General features: G+C 37.1%; 1 long non-coding RNA gene and 2 other non-coding genes across 3 annotated transcripts in view; all 3 read left to right on the top strand.

Moving 5' to 3' along the window:
* MEG8 (proline-rich receptor-like protein kinase PERK10) overlaps nt 1-16,121 on the top strand; it is a 125,523-nt gene that overhangs the window by 39,326 nt on the left and 70,076 nt on the right. The window lies entirely within an intron of this gene.
* Nucleotides 2,202-2,272, top strand: LOC112443321 (small nucleolar RNA SNORD113/SNORD114 family). Its single transcript, XR_003031658.1, has one exon. It is a non-coding gene; the product is annotated as a small nucleolar RNA SNORD113/SNORD114 family (small nucleolar RNA).
* On the top strand, nt 13,943-14,017 carry LOC112443313 (small nucleolar RNA SNORD113/SNORD114 family). Its single transcript, XR_003031652.1, has one exon. It is a non-coding gene; the product is annotated as a small nucleolar RNA SNORD113/SNORD114 family (small nucleolar RNA).

A 16,121-nucleotide genomic window follows, 5' to 3' on the forward strand; every position in this document is an offset into this window, starting at 1 on the left:
GTTAGGTCTGAATCCAAAATTGTAATTAATTCCTATCTTGAAATCGGTGGCCTTTTGAGAAAAAGGCGGAAGGTAAACTCTTTGGGAAATGAAATCAGAAATGGATAAATAAGTATATAAATGAAGATAAGGAGGGCCATGCAGAGACCAATTATGGAATTATGCAATAAAGCAGAGATTATCATTAGTGCATGTTTGAAACATGGGGTTCTGTAGATGACCAGATAAAAGCTCTGAACTCATCCACGGGGACAATCCAGAGATAACGAAGAGTCCAGGTGGCTGCTTTCATTGCTGGTTTTGCTGGTTTAATAAGAGAACAACAAAAAACGTTTACATCAAGAGTTGCTTACATAGTTGTTTTATTGCGAGAAGGCCAAACATAAAGCAAAATTAGACTTCGTCATATGATCAGAGTTAAGATTAATCTATCTCTATTCACTGAGTTTTATTTAAAAAACATCAAAAGAGGATTTAGTCAGTTACGTCAATAGGCTATGAGCATTAAGAAGGATATCCAGTGCTCTTATGCAGTACTTTGGTGTTTTTTCATTGATCTTGATATATTGTTACAAGAGAAGAAAGGAATGCATTTTATATATAGACTAGTTATTCAAAAGAAGACCAAAGAGGGGCCAGGGAGGAACATGTGTCTGGAACCAGATCTAATGTGTACTCCGGATATATCCAAATACTGTCAAGATAAAGAAGGAGAACTCTGGGTTCCTCCCCACTTTGGCTAAGAACACATACAAAATTTACATGGAGAAATTCTTTAGACAAATTTGTAAATAATCTATTTCATGCCTAGTTATATACAGAAATCAATAAATGAATCACTAGACATTATAACTCAGAAAAAATCATGTGAACTGGTGAGAATATGCTGTAAAATAAAGATCTGCACTTATCCAATGCTGCACAGGTGAGGTCCATTGTAAGCAATCACCAAGTTGTTGGATTTATGGATAGGGAGTATGTAGACACATACTCGGAGAAGGCAGTGGCACCCCACTCCAGTACTCTGGCCTGGAAAATCCCATGGATGGAGGAGCCTGGTAGGCTGCAGTCCATGGGGTCGCTAAGAGTCGGACACGACTGAGCGACTTCCCTTTGACTTTTCACTTTCATGCATTGGAGAAGGAAATGGCAACCCACTCCAGTGTTCTTGCCTGGAGAATCCCAGGGACGGGGGAGCCTGGTGGGCTGCCGTCTATGGGGTCGCACAGAGTCGGACACGACTGAAGCGACTTAGCAGCAGCAGCAGACACATATTTATAATTGATAAAGGTTTGTAGTCTCACACTGGTATTCACTGTATTATTTAAAAATAAAAATTAAGTGAGTCAATAAAGAGTGCCATTCTTGGGCAATGATGAGATTATTAAATGACCAAAGTTTATATTAATAATCAACACTGAAAAACTAACTTCCATTAAAGAAAACTGTTTGAAAGTCTACATTTTCACCAGGTGAGCATACTACAGATGATTTAACCATTATCTAGTGCTGAAGATCTTGGCTTTTACACACTTGGTGGGTAAGGACAGAACAGTGATGTAAGTGACAGAGTTTATGTTCTTGGGTTGAGAGGTTAGTTTATGGGCGTCACTTAAAATTTTCAAAGTAATAAATGGATATATTAATAAATAAAACCAAGTAACACCAACGTGGGCCAGAATTGGGGATTATGATTGATTAATTTTTTAGGTCTCTTAAAATTCAATAAAAAAGATGCAGGTGTTTTCTTCATTTCCAGGGCTGCTTTACCTTGCGTTTTAGTTTGGCAGTGCATTTCAAGTACTGCTCAATTGGTAAAGATTTAGGCTGTTCATTTTTTGACAGAGGAGCACACTGGAAGATGGACAAAATTGTCTAGTTGTGGAGTGAGATTATGCATCCCTAAGTCGTTCATTGCGTTGTCTTTAAATGAAAAAGGCCAAGCTAATGGACTAACGGGACTCATATGATGCAAGGGTGCTGATTAATTTATATGTGCAAAAAGCAAATATATAAGAATATTGAAAAAATGTTGTCTTTTGGCACAGTGGGAAGTGGGCATATATAGATGGTTATTAGTGATAGTCAAAGATGTTGTTCTTGGGGTTTTTGATTCATGAGGATGGATTATATTATTATTAGTGAATCATTATATAAAAGAATAAACAATACATAAAAAAGGAAGAAAAAGATGTTCAATATAGACTAATGATGAGTATCTGAGATGTGTGAGTCAAGGATTTTGATGAAGCTTTGTAACTTTGAGATTCATTAGAAAAAAGAAATCTTATTTCCTTAGTGGAAAAGGGACTTACAGCAAAAGTCAGGAGTAATCAAAGATGCATTTTTTGAGCTTTATTTCTTAGTGTCTGTGAAATGTATCCTAAGTAAAGCAATGCAAGAATAAATGAAGTGTAAACGAATGATGAGCAATGATTCAAGTCAGCAGTGAGCAAGGATTATTAATATATTATTTCCTGAAGTACTAATCTAACCTAAATCGATCAGGTCTTACGTAACAGTTTTCCATAGAGGAGATATGCTATTACAAGAATCTGTGTTGCTTTTGCATTGCTGTTGGGTAGTTAGTTGTTAGGTTATTTAGAAAAGGAACAAACCATTCACATTAAAAAGAATTGTTTAAATAAGTGCCTAATTGAAAAAAGGCCAAACATAGATAAGTATTGAATATGTTAGTGTATATGATCAAATCACTCTGTTTACTGTCTATTGTTTAAAATGAAACAAGAAAGGATCTAACCAGTTGTCTGTGGAGAATGAGTGTATGGAAAGATACTGGTGTTAGTCAGTGTTCTCTTTCAGGGTCCTGGCTTGAATTCGTTTTGAATGTGTTGTTAAAAGTAAATGAATGAATGAGTTCATATTTTGGTCAATGATTTAAAAGAAGGTAGTACGTGAGTCCGTGAGGAGCAGGTGTCATGAAACAGAGGTAATGATAAACCATTTTCAATGAAAAAAGGATTCTTGTCTTATCAAGTTATTCTTGGAGTATTTAGATAAGAAAAAAATAAAAGTCATTGAAAAATTAAGGTAAATATTACACCAATATTTCACAGCCTACTCTAAGCAATGCATGAATGTGGTCCTTTAAAAAAGATGAATGAGGCTGTGAACTGTGTGGTTAGGGAGTACATAGATCGATAGAATACCAGTTACATTAATTATTCTTGTGTTAGGTGCTGGATTTAACAGCATTTGCTGTATTAATTAAAAATTAAGCAGTAAACAAGTCAATATATACAAAATCTATAATAAGAATGTGATAGGATCCAAGGTTTATGATTAATCTAGTACCTCGTGACTCCAGCTTGTTTTAAAAAGTTAAATTTATCCTATTCCATTCTTTATAAAAATGTGCATCTTATATCACAGAAAGAAAGCTCTCTAGCTGATTTAATTGTTCAATAGTCTTAAGAGTTTAATTTTTACCTTTGGGTAGGGGATTGAGGAACTTCCCTGTAGCTCATATGGAAAAGAATCTGCTTGCAATGCAGGATACCTGGCTTTGATCCCCAGGTCGGGTAGATCTGCTGGAGAAGGGAATGGCAACCCACTCCAGTATTCTTGCTTGGGAATTCCCATGGGCAGAGGAGCCTGGCAGGCTACAGTTCAAGGGGTCGCAAAGAGTCGGACATGACTAAGTGACTGAGCACACACAAGTTATCGAGAGCCTTTGGTAGACGACAGTGGTCAAAATTCATGTCCTTGGGTAAGAAGATTCATTCATCCTGACATTATGTCGAAGGAAAAAGAGCTAAATACATAAAATCAAAGAAGACCACGTGTCCGACTCTCTGTGACCCTATGGACTATAGCTCCTCTGTCATGGGATTTTCCCAGCAAGAATACTGGAGTGGCTGCCATTTCCTCCTCCAGGGGCTCTTCCTGAACCAGAGATTGAACCTGTGTCTCCTGCATCATAGGTAGATTCTTTACTGCAGAGCCACTGGGGAAGACCAAAGGATGCCATGCAATGCCAAAAGTGGTAATTAACCAAGTTTTATGCGTAACCTGAGGTCCATTAAAAATGATGGAGAACTTTTATTCATCTTCAGTGTTTTTAATATTTTATTTTATTTTATACCATGGTTAATTTAAACCTTGCATCAGTGATAAAGAGCTAGGTCATAACTCCTTGAAAGGAGAGTAGATAGGATGAGAGAATATAGTATCAATGTCCTCATTGTGAGATATGACACTTGGTGGTTGATCATTGTATTGTATCAGTTTTTTTATTGTGTTACAAATTACCCTACAACTGAGCAACTGAAAACAACAGTAAATATTTGTTATGCATCACATTTTCTATGGGGCAGGAATCTAGAGAGGATTAGTGGGCAGTTTTGGTTTAGGGTCTGTGAGGTTGCAGTCAAGATGTCAGGTAGGATTGCAGATATGTGAAAGCTTGGGCTAGAGGATCTGCCTCCATGAGTCACTCGGAAGGCTATAGAGTTCGTGCTGGTCCTTGGCAGGGAGACCACAGTTTCTTTATACAGGGACCTCTCATCAGGACTGGTTGAGTGTCCTTACAACATGACAACTGAGTTCCCCAAGAGCAATCAATACAAGAGAAAGGGAGGCAGAAAGCTCAGTGTATGTGTAATTAAGATTCAGAGGTCATACACTGCCAGCCTGTCAAGTATTCTGTTGGGTATAGAGGCCAGGCATGATTTAATATGGGAGGAGACTGCAAGGCTCCGAGTACTAGGAGCCAGGAATCCTTGGGCGCCGTCTTGGAGGCTGGCTATCATATGTACCATCTTTAAAACGTGGGAAAATTAAGGGAATGAAGGACAGGCATAGTAGATAAAGTATAAATATGGGATTGACACGAAGCAAGTAAACTGGTAATCTTTTTGTATAATGTTGTGATCTGCTGCAAAAAAGACGTAACATCTTAGTTTTATGAAAAATAAGCCTATAGGTAGACCTTAGTAATATTCTCGATATTGTTTTTAGGGTTTTTTGAATTTTACACGTTGACTTTATTATTACTAGTGACTTAATTAGGGAATCAGTAAACAAAGGTACGCATGAATGGAAAGGTTCAAAGTTTGAACCAATGCATATCTGAGGTGTGTGTGAATAAATGATTTGGTTAAACCCTGTAACTCTGAGGTCAACGACCTAGTTAATGCCTGTAGAACAGAAGTTAATGCTCAGGATTTTGTTCTCAGGCTATTAATATTCATAGGTCTGGATGGTATTACTATAAGTGAATTAATGAATGAGTAAGTATATCTATATAGAAGACAAGGAAAGCCATATGTGGTCCAATTATGAGTGTTTAATATATTTTTGTTATTAATACATTTCTAAAGTGCTCAATTCCAATGTAAATCTATTTGGATAAATAGCATACAGAGATAAATACCTGGAAATCAATGTTCTGCATTATTTGAGAAGTGCTGACTGCTTATTGAAAATAAGAGGATATGATCTAATTGGTTATGTCTGGGAGTAATGATGGAGAAGGCAATGGTAACCCACTCCAGTACTCTTGCCTTGAAAATCCCATGGACGGAGGAGCCTGGTAGGCTGCAGTGCAGGGGGTCGCGAAGAGTCGGACACAACTGAGTGACTTCACTTTCACTTTTCAGTTTCATGCATTGGAGAAGGAAACGGCAACCCACTCCAGTGTTCTTGCCTGGAGAATCCCAGGGACGGGGGAGCCTGGTGGGCTGCCGTCTATGGGGTCGCACAGAGTGGGACACGACTGAAGCGACTTAGCAGTAGCAGTAGCAAGGTAAAACAGGGGCCACTGAGGAAGGTGTGTTACAAAACCATGCGGCTCACTTGTCCTCTTGTTCCTTATTGATATTCAGATGAAGAAAAAAAGCAGCTAGGCTCTTCCCGCTTTATCTCCGATTCACGTGTATAGTTGCATCTAATCGTATTACAATTTGAGCTGTTCATGGACAGATCATACTGTGTTTTCTGTGGAAAAGTAAATTGAAGTTTAAATTATTCATGCATACAAGAGTAAATGAATAAGTAAAGAATGACTGGATAAAGAAATATATAATAGAGGGTCTAGCATACACTATTGGTAAAAATGTGCCATGTAAGAAGTGTTTAAATGAATCCCATCCTGCACAAGTGACATGTACTATTAGGAAGAATGCTCTAGATTCTTTTTTAAAAAGCATTTTATTAAGGTATAGGTGATTTACAATATTGTGTTAATTTCTGCTGTACATCACAGTGATTCAGTTACATATCTATCTATCTATATACATATATACACATATATATTCTTTTCCATTATAGTTTATACACTGATAGATTCTTACCATGTTGGGAGAGAGTGTACTGTGGGATTCTTTTAATCACCATTTCATATTCTTCTGTTGAGTTCTAGATAAGTCAATAAATAATATGCTAGCCATTCTGGGCCCTTTGATTAAAATGTGTCATGAATCAAAGTTTATGATTGATCTAGTATAGGCTTTCATGCATTGGAGAAGGAAATGGCAACCCACTCCAGTGTTCTTGCCTGGAGAATCCCAGGGACAGGGGAGCCTGGTGGCTGCTGTCTATGGGGTCACACAGAGTCGGACATGATTGAAGTGACTTAGCAGCAGCAGCAGCAATATAGGCTTACTAATATTCCTTGAAAAATATAAATTATAGACTCAGATTCTTTCTAAAATCCACTATTAACTCCACACAATGGATCCACCACACTTGACTTAATTATTCTCCATTGGTGCAAATCTTGGCATCATTTCTGTGGGTCAGAGTGCTAAAACAGATCTAAGTAATAGTAGAAGTTCTAGATTTGGTTCATGCTTATTTCAGAAAAATAAAATAATGCCTCAGCCAGTAATAGGAATGTATTATGAACAAAAATAAGATTTCTCCAATTCAACCTAAGTTAGGCTGTGAAAGAAAAGAAGATGGAGGACATTTTCATCCTCTTTAGAGTAGATTACTATTCCACTTTACTTTTGTACCATAGCTAATTTAAATTTCCTCAGGTGACTTTGGCTACTGAGTCTTCAGTGAGAGCACATAGGAAGATGGTTGGGATTGTCAGGGTTCAAGTTGTGGGGTGGTTCATGGTCATTCAGTCTACTGTATTTAACGTGGGACAAATTAAATGAAAGGGAGTAGGCATGGATCAGCCATGACTACAGAATTTCCAAGAAATGAGGAAGGTAATAAATGCATGTGTGACACTGAGATTTGTATGTTGATCTTAGAAGTTTCAGAAATCTTAATTTTGAGATTTTTCTGTGTTGACTTTCTTATTGTTAGTGAATCAATGAATGATTCAGTCAATACAGGTGCAAATGAATGAAGGAGTATAATGCCAGGCCTAGGCCAATGATGAGTATCCTGGGGTATCTGAATCGAGAATTTTACTTTACTAAGCTTTATAGCTCCAAGATCTATTAGAAAAAGAAAATACCCCATTAACTCTGTGGGACATGATCATATAGCAGAAGTGAAGTGTCAGTTCTTATTCTTGGTCTGTTGAGGTTCTCGAGTATAGATTTTATTTTAAGTAAATCAGTGTGTGAATAAAATATGTAAATGAATGAAGACAAGGAAGGCGCTGAGAGGACCAATTATGAGAGTACATAATTAAATAAGGAACAAGACTAATACCATTTGGAAGTGCTGAGTTCCAATAAAATTAAATAGATCAAAGCTCTTGTACTTTTGAGTAAGAAACAGACAAGACAATTTCATGTAAGAGTCAATGTTGCATTTGATGAAGAGCAGATTTTTTCACTGCTGTTATTTTTTACGTGTTGCTCCCTTTTCCGAAAGGCTTTATTTTTTTAAGAGCAGTTTTAGGTTCATGGCATAATTACGCAAAATGTACAGGGATTTCCCATAGGCGCCCTGGTTCTACATGTGTATCGCCTCTCCTATTATCAACATCCCACACCAGAAGGGTACATGTATTACAACTGGTGAAGCTTCACCGACACATCATTTTCACCCAAAGTCCATAGTCAACTTCAGGGTTCACTCTTGGTTGTAAATTCAGTGGCTTTGGACAAATATATTGGGTTGGTGAAAAAGCTTCTGTTTCTCTGTACCATTTTATGGAAAAACCTAAAGGAACTTTTTGGCCAACCCAATATAATGACATGTATCTGCCATTGTGGTATCATACAGAATATTTCGCTGCCCTAAAAATCCTCTGTGTCGCTTCATTTTTCTCTCCCTTTAACCCCTGGCAACTTCAGCATGTAGTAATGTTGGAATTATACTGTACATAGCCATTTCATATTGTCTTTTTAAATGTAGTCATACTAAATTTGAGGCTCCTTCATGCCTGTTTATGGCTTTGATAGCTCATTTCTTTTTCGTGCGAATGACCTTCCATTATTTTGATGTAAAACGGTTTGTTTATCCATTTACCCACTGAAGGATGTGTTGGCTGCTTCCAAGTTTTGCCAATTATGAATAAAGCTGGTATAAATATCCATGTGGAGGTTCCTGTATGGACATAAAATTTCAGCTCCTTGGGGTAAATACCAAGGAGTGTGATTTCTAGATAGTATGGTAAGAATATGTTTAGTTTCATAATAAACTGCAAAATATCTGCTCTAATAGGTGTGTAGTGGTACTTCATTGTTTTAATTTGCATTTCCCTCATTGAGCGACTTCACTTTCACTTTTCACTTTCATGCACTGGAGAAGGAAATGGCAACCCACTCCAGTATTCTTGCACGGAGAATCCCAGGGACAGAGGAGCCTAGTGGGCTGCTGTCTATGGGGTCGCACAGAGTTGGACACGACTGAAGTGACTTAGCAGCAGCCTCAATAGCATGACATATAATGTGGACTGTCTTTTTGTATGCTTATTTTTCATCTGTTTATCATCTTTGTGAGATATCTGTTCAGGTCTTTGATTCATTTTTTAAGCAAGTTGTTTATTTTCTTACTGTTGATTCTAAGGATTCTTTGTAAGTTTTGGAAAGAGTCATTTATTAGACATATCTTTTGCAAATAGTTTTCCCCCAGTCTATGGCTTATGTTTTGTTCTTTTGAAAGTTTCTTTGCAGAAAAGAAAATGAATTGCAGCTTATCAGTTATTCACATAATATATCTTTGGTATTGTATTTAAAAAGTCATTGTCAAACACAAGATCAGCTAGATTTTCTTATGTTTTTGTTCTCGGGGTTTTATTGTTTTTTATTTTTCATTTAGGTCTATAATCCATTTCGAGATAATTTTCAGGAAGGGTGTAATATCTGTGTCTATGTTTCTTTTTTTTTTTTCTTAATGTTGACATCCAGTTGTTCCAGCACCACTTATTGAAAAGATTATCTTTGTTCCATTGTATTTCCTTTGATCCTTTGTCAAGGATCAGTTGTCTATATTTTTGTGGCCTTATTTCTGGGCTCTCTTCTGTTCCGTGGATCACTTTATATGTTCTTTGACCATTACCACACTGTCTTGATTATTGTAGCTTTGTAGTAAATCTTGAAGTTAGGTGATGGCAGTCCTCCAACTTTGTTCTTCAATATTGTGTTCACTGTTCTGGTTTTTTGGCCTGTTCATATAAACTGTAGGATCATGGTGTTTACAACCACAGAGCACCTGCTGGAACTTTAATTGGAACTGCCTTGAATCTATAGATCGAGTTGGAAAGAGCTGACGTTCAGATAGTATTAACTCTGCCTATCCATGAGCACGGAATACCTCTACATTTTAGTTCTCTGGTTATTTTCATCTGAGTTTTGTAGATTTCTTCATATGGTTTTTGTTCATATTTTCTTAGATTTATACGGATTTCATTTTTTGCTTGTCAATTTAATTTTAAATTCCACTTGTTCAGTGCTATTATATAGGAAAGTGATTGACACTTATTTACCTTGTATCCTGCAGCCATGCTATGATTGCTTGCGAGTTCTTGTTCGTTGTTTTGTATTTTCTGCGTAGATGCCCATGGCATCTCTTAACAAAGACAGTTTTATTTCTTCTTTCACTAATAGTATACTTATTCTTTCTTCTTCTTCTCTTGCTATGTTTGCTATAATTTCTCGTACAATATTGAAAAGAAGTGTTGAGAGAGAACATCCTTGCTTTGATACTGATATTAGTGGGAAAGCTTCAAATTTCTCATTAGTTATGATATTAGCTATAGGTATTTTTTTTTGATAGGTAAAAAGTGGATTTATTCAGATTCAGAGAGAAGCACACTCCACAGACAGAGTGTGGGCCATTGCAGAGGGTGAGTAAGGCCTAGCTTTAGGTATTTTTTATAGATATTCATTGCCAAATTGAGAAAGTTCCTTTCTATTTCTAGTTTGTTGAGAGTTTTTTTCCCCTCATGAATATTGTGTTTTATCAGATGCTTTTCCTGCTTCTATGGATATAATCATGTGGGTATTCTCCTTTTGATCACATACCCTTTTGATGTCATATGCATAATGGGATAATATCCAGTGGATCATACTGTATTTCTTTTTATACGTTATTGGATTCATTTGTTCATATTTTGTTGAGGATTTTTGCACCTATGTTCATTAGAGATACTGTTCTATAGGTTTTCTTTTTTATTAATATTGCAGTAATGCTGGCTTCATAGAATGGGTTAGGAAATTTTTCTCAACTTTTATCTTCTAAAAGAGATTTTAAGAGAATTGGTATAATTGTTTTCCCTTAAATATTCTGGTAGAATTCACCAGAGACCCCACCTAGGTGTGGTGCTTTCTGATTGGGAAGATTGTAGTTGTTGTTTGGTTGCTCACTCGTGTCTGACTCTTTGTGACCCCATGGACTGCAGCACACCAGGCCTCACGGTCCATCACCAACTCCCAGAGCTTGCTCAAACTCACGTCCATTGAGTCGGTGATGCATCCAACCATCTTGTCCTCTGTCGTCCCCTTCTCCTCCTGCCTTCAATCTTTCCCAGCATCAGGGTCTTTTCCAATCAGTTAGTTCTTTGCATCAGATGGCCACAGGATTGGAGCTTCAGCTTCAGCATCAGTCCTTCCAATGAATATTCAGGGCTGATTTCCTTTAGGATTGGCTGATTTGGTCTCCTTGCTGTCCAAGGGACTCACAAGAGGCTTCTCCAACACCACAGTTTAAAAGCATCAATTCTTCGGCACTCAGCCTTCCTTATAGTCAAACTCTCGTACTGACTACTGGGAAAACCATAGCTTGGACTAGGCAGACCTTTGCTGGCAAAGTAGCGTCTCTGGTTTTTAATGCGCTGTCTAGGTTTGTCATAGCTTTTCTTTCAGGGAGCAAGCATGTTTTAATTTCATGGCTGCAGTCACTGTCCGCAGTGATTTTGGAGCCGAAGAAAATAAAGTCTGTCACTGTTTTCATCATTTCCCCATCTGTTTGCCATGAAGTGGTGGGGCTGGATGCCATGATCTTAGTTTTTTGAATGTTGAGTTTCAAGCCAGCTTTCTCACTCTCCTCTTTCACCCTTATCAATAGGCTCTTTAGTTCCTCTTCACTTTCTGCCATAAGGACGGTGTCATCTGCATATCTGAGGTTATTGACATTTTTTGGGGCAGTCTTGATTCCAGCTTTTGCTTCATCCAGCCCAGCATTTTGCATGATATACTCTGTATATAAGTTAAATAAACAGGGTGACAATATACAGTTGTGGGCACATGTTGAGGACAGATCATGTAAGAAGCATTAGGATTGACCAGATTGTATTCTCCAAATTTTATTAACAACTCAAACATAATCTAGTCAGTTATGTTTATGACTAATAACTGGATGGACAGATGCTTGTGTCATTCAGAATTTATTTTCTTTCTCTTCATAGATACTGATGTATTGTTATAATTGAATGAATAAAAAATGTTATCTTATTAGTTTGAGCTGTTGCTACTGATGTTATAGAAAGAAAAAATTCCTAACCTACTTACATTTTTGATAAGCAACATATAGTACATTGCATATAATAATATTTCTGTTCCGGAGTACTAGCTGGCTTGCCATTTTGACTTTCTTCATATGATGGACATATGGTTTAATGATTCCTTGAGTAGTTACATAAATAAATGAACATATAAAATTGAATTAAGCAGAGTCACCACTGAGAATGTGAAATAAGGATATTTTACGAGATTGTGGGTATTTTCTTTTTCTGTTTTTTTTTTTTAATTTAAATTGACATATAGTTAATACATGGGCTTCCTCGGTAGCTCAGCTGGTAAAGAATCCACCTGCAATGCAGGAGACCCTGGTTCGATTCCTGGGTTGGGAAGATCCGATGGAGATGGGATAGGCTACCCACTCCAATATTCTTGGGCTTCCCTGGTGGCTCAGCTGGTAAAGAGTCTGCCCACAATGCAGGAGACCTGAGTTTGATCCCTGGGTTGGGAAGATCCCCTGGAAAAGCGAAAGGCTACTCACTCCAGTATTCTGACCTGGAGAATCCGAGGGACTGTATATTGCTTCCATATCTTGACAATTGTAAATGATACTGCTGTTAATATCGATGAATGTGCATCTTTTTGAATTAGTGTTTTTTTTTTTTTTTTCTAATATAAACCCAGAAGTGGAATTGTTGGGTCATATAATCATATTTTTGTGTTTTTGAGAAACCTCCACACTCTTTTCCACGTTCTACGTTCCTACCCATAGTATCTGAAGGCTCCCTTTTCTCCCATCCTTGCCAATACCTGTCATTTGTGTTCTTTTTGATGATGGTCAACTGACAAGTGTGAGGTGATACCTCATGTAGCTTTGATTTGCATTTGTGAGGCTGAGTGGTTTTTCATGTGCCTGTTGGGTACCTGGCATTTCCTCTTTGGAAAAAAATCAAGTTTTTCTGCCCAGTAAAATTTTTTTTTTAATATTGAGCTATACGAGCTGTTTGTATGTGTTGAATATATACCCCTTATTGGATGTATTTAAATGTACCCAAATAAAGATTTAAATGTACCCAGTTCTGCAAAAGTAGCATCCATTAAAATTATCTTTTATCCTGTTAAACTGTTAAAATATAAAGATAGTTTTGATAAGTGTCTTTCTTATTCTTATGTGGTGGTTTTAACAGTGGTTATAACATTATCTGAAAGTCAAATATTGGATTAATTATAAAGGTTTGAAGTTTATAACTACCTAGTTGCACATAACTAAATTACATTTAAATTCTAGTTTAATTCTCCCGTTTCCTCCACGGAATGAACATAGGACAGCACACATTCATTTTCTAAGAAGCAAAATCTAGGCAGTTAGCTTTGTGCGTTAAGAACCTAGAAATAAGTAAGTAAGACTTGAATTTCCTATCCTTGTATAGGATGATTTGTTCACAAACATTCAGTGGTATTTCAAAAGCGTCAACGTGTGTATACAGGAAATAGAAATCTCAAATAGGGACCAGTGATGGGAATATGGTATGAATCCAAAATCAGGTTTAGTCTAATTCAGCACAACTGAGAGCACAATGAAAAAAGAGAGCAGTCATTTCATTCATTTGTAGAATATTTTATATTACATTTGGGGGCTTCCCAGGTGGCTCAGTGGTGAATCCACCTGCCAACTCAGGAGGTGCATGAGAGGTGGGTTGATCCCTGGGTCTGGAAGATCCCCTGGAGGACGAAATGGCAGCCTGCTTAGTGGCTGAGCACACGTGCGTGCAGCATTACATTGTATGTTCATCCACAAACCACGCTGGTAGCATGGCTAATAACGTGTGATGCTCCACAAGCCCATGGAAAACTCTGTGTTTGAGAAGTGATTAAAGATGCTGATTTCACAACTCCTTTCGTTGAACCCTCTTTAGAGCAAGGGCAATTAAATAGAAGAAGCACCCAAAATGATCGAAGTTGAATATGAATTTTGTATGAATTATGGATGTGAACTGATCACGCATGTTCTCCGAGGTCCATTATAAAAGGAGGTTTTGTTCCTGGAATTTCATGATTGAGTTGTTATTCATGGATCAATTAATAAGTAAATACAGAAAGAAAAATGTGTCTGGATCGATGATGAGTTCCATGGGGTATCTGAAACAGGAGTTTTGATTAAACCCATAAGTGATTCTGAGGTCCATCATAAAGACACGTGGCTGAATTATTCCCTCTGTGGGACAAGAGTGCTTGGTTCCTTGTGTTTGTACTTTTGTGGTTTTGGGGGATGGATTGCATTTTTATTATAATATTGACCCATAGATAAAAAATGTATCAATAAATATAAAAAATATATCATGTACCTATTATTAAAGTGAAGTCGCTCAGTCGTGTCCGACTCTTTGCAACCCCATGGGCAGTAGCCTGCTACAGGCTCCTCCATCCATGGGATTTTCTAGGCAAGAGTAGTGGAGTGGGTTGCCGTTTCCTTCTCCAGGGAATCTTCCTGACCCAGGGATCGAACCCAGGTCTCCCGCATTGTAGACAGACGCTTTACCGTCTGAGCCACTGGGGAGTCCTACCTATTATTAAGGAATGTAATAAAAAGTTAATGCATTTTCATTTCCTTAATACCACAACCACCCAGAAATGTAGCACCAACACGGAGCAAAAACTGTTATATACAAATGACCATATATATATATACTTCTTTCCAGAATAGTAAGATCCTTTACTGTTAATGTACAGTAAACAGTCTCAGTTAGATTTTAATAATAATCCATTTTGAGCTCTCTTTAGAAAAATAAGGGTATGATAATATTATTCCCTGAATAACACAATAAATCAGTACGTGAATGAATCCCTAAATCCACATAGTGGTGAACAGGTGAGATTGTCTCGTGAAAAAAATATGTCCAGTTCCATAGAAGTAAGTCCAATAAGGTGATCCTTGGCTCTTCCTGTGTAAGTAGCAGGTAAAGTAAGATATCTCTGATTGTAGTTTGGTGAGCAGTGAATTCGGTGGTATTCATATTATTTAACAGCCAAACTTAAGTAAATGAAAAAGTACCCTTCTTAGGAAAATGATGAGAATATGATATAAAGTAGAGTTTATGATTAATCTAGTCTTCCCTGCAAATATCAATTTTAAAAAAGCTAACTCTATTTTTAGAGTTTTTAATAATAGACTTTTTTTTTCCCTTTATAAAATGAACACCACACAGCTGACTTAATCAGCTTTAATGGTGAAGACCCTGGCTATTACTTCTGGGACTAAGGAGCTTAAAGACTGAAATAAGGAAATATCAATGTTGGTGTTCTCAGCTCCGATGGGGATTATTAATGGGATCTCACTGAATTATTTCAATAAAATAAATAGTCAAATAGCACATGAAATTAAGGAATGCCAATTATGAGCCCATGATTGGAATGTGTCATAAATTAACATTTATGATTAATTCAACTCAGCCCCACTAGGGATCATTCATTACTAAAGGGATGCAAGGAATTTCACATATTTTCAGAGCAGTATTATATTAACTTCCTACTTAATATTCTGGCCACATTTGCTAAATCCATTTCTTCATTGATTAAGATTCAGTTGTTAACTCTTTGAGGCTGGAGTGCTGTGGAGGATGGCAGATGTCTTTTTTGTCTGTTGTGGGCTAAGATCATAGCGCTGTTTCTGTTGATCACCAGCTTTAATATAATGACAAATTAAGTGGAAAAGGAGCAGGTGGGCACTGATCTCAAGGAAGGGACTGATAGGAAGTAAGTGTGCTGATTAACCCCTATGTGCTAAAACAGAGCCTTATTGTGAAAAGTGATTGAGTCTATTCATGCTACATTAACAGGGCCACGAAGAGATCTTGGTTGTGTTCAAGCCTTTGTTCTTAGTTTTATGTCAGTGCAGCTCATTGATTGTGTGATTATTATTCGTGAATCTGTGAACGAATGAATCAGTTCAGGAAGGGATAAGTGGATTAAGACTGCAGCATGCCAGGCTTCCCTGTCCATCACCTATAGATCCTAATCGGGGCTTGGTGGTGGACTTAATAATGTTTATTATATTATTCATAACTAAAAATTCAATACTGGATTAGTAAAAAATTGCATTTGAGCCAAAGTTTATGGTTATCTAGTTCTGCCTGACTAACAATCATTAAAAAAAAAAAATCAAAATCTAGTCTAAATCAGCTTTTTTCCTCCCCAGAGTGAACACAGGACAGCTGATTTAATCACTTAATAAAGAATTTTTATCGTGAGCAAGCAGCATAAAGTCTAATATAAGTAAGTCCCTTGGTTCAC

Source organism: Bos taurus, chromosome 21, assembly GCF_002263795.3.
Source record: "Bos taurus isolate L1 Dominette 01449 registration number 42190680 breed Hereford chromosome 21, ARS-UCD2.0, whole genome shotgun sequence".
Lineage (NCBI taxonomy): Eukaryota > Metazoa > Chordata > Mammalia > Artiodactyla > Bovidae > Bos > Bos taurus.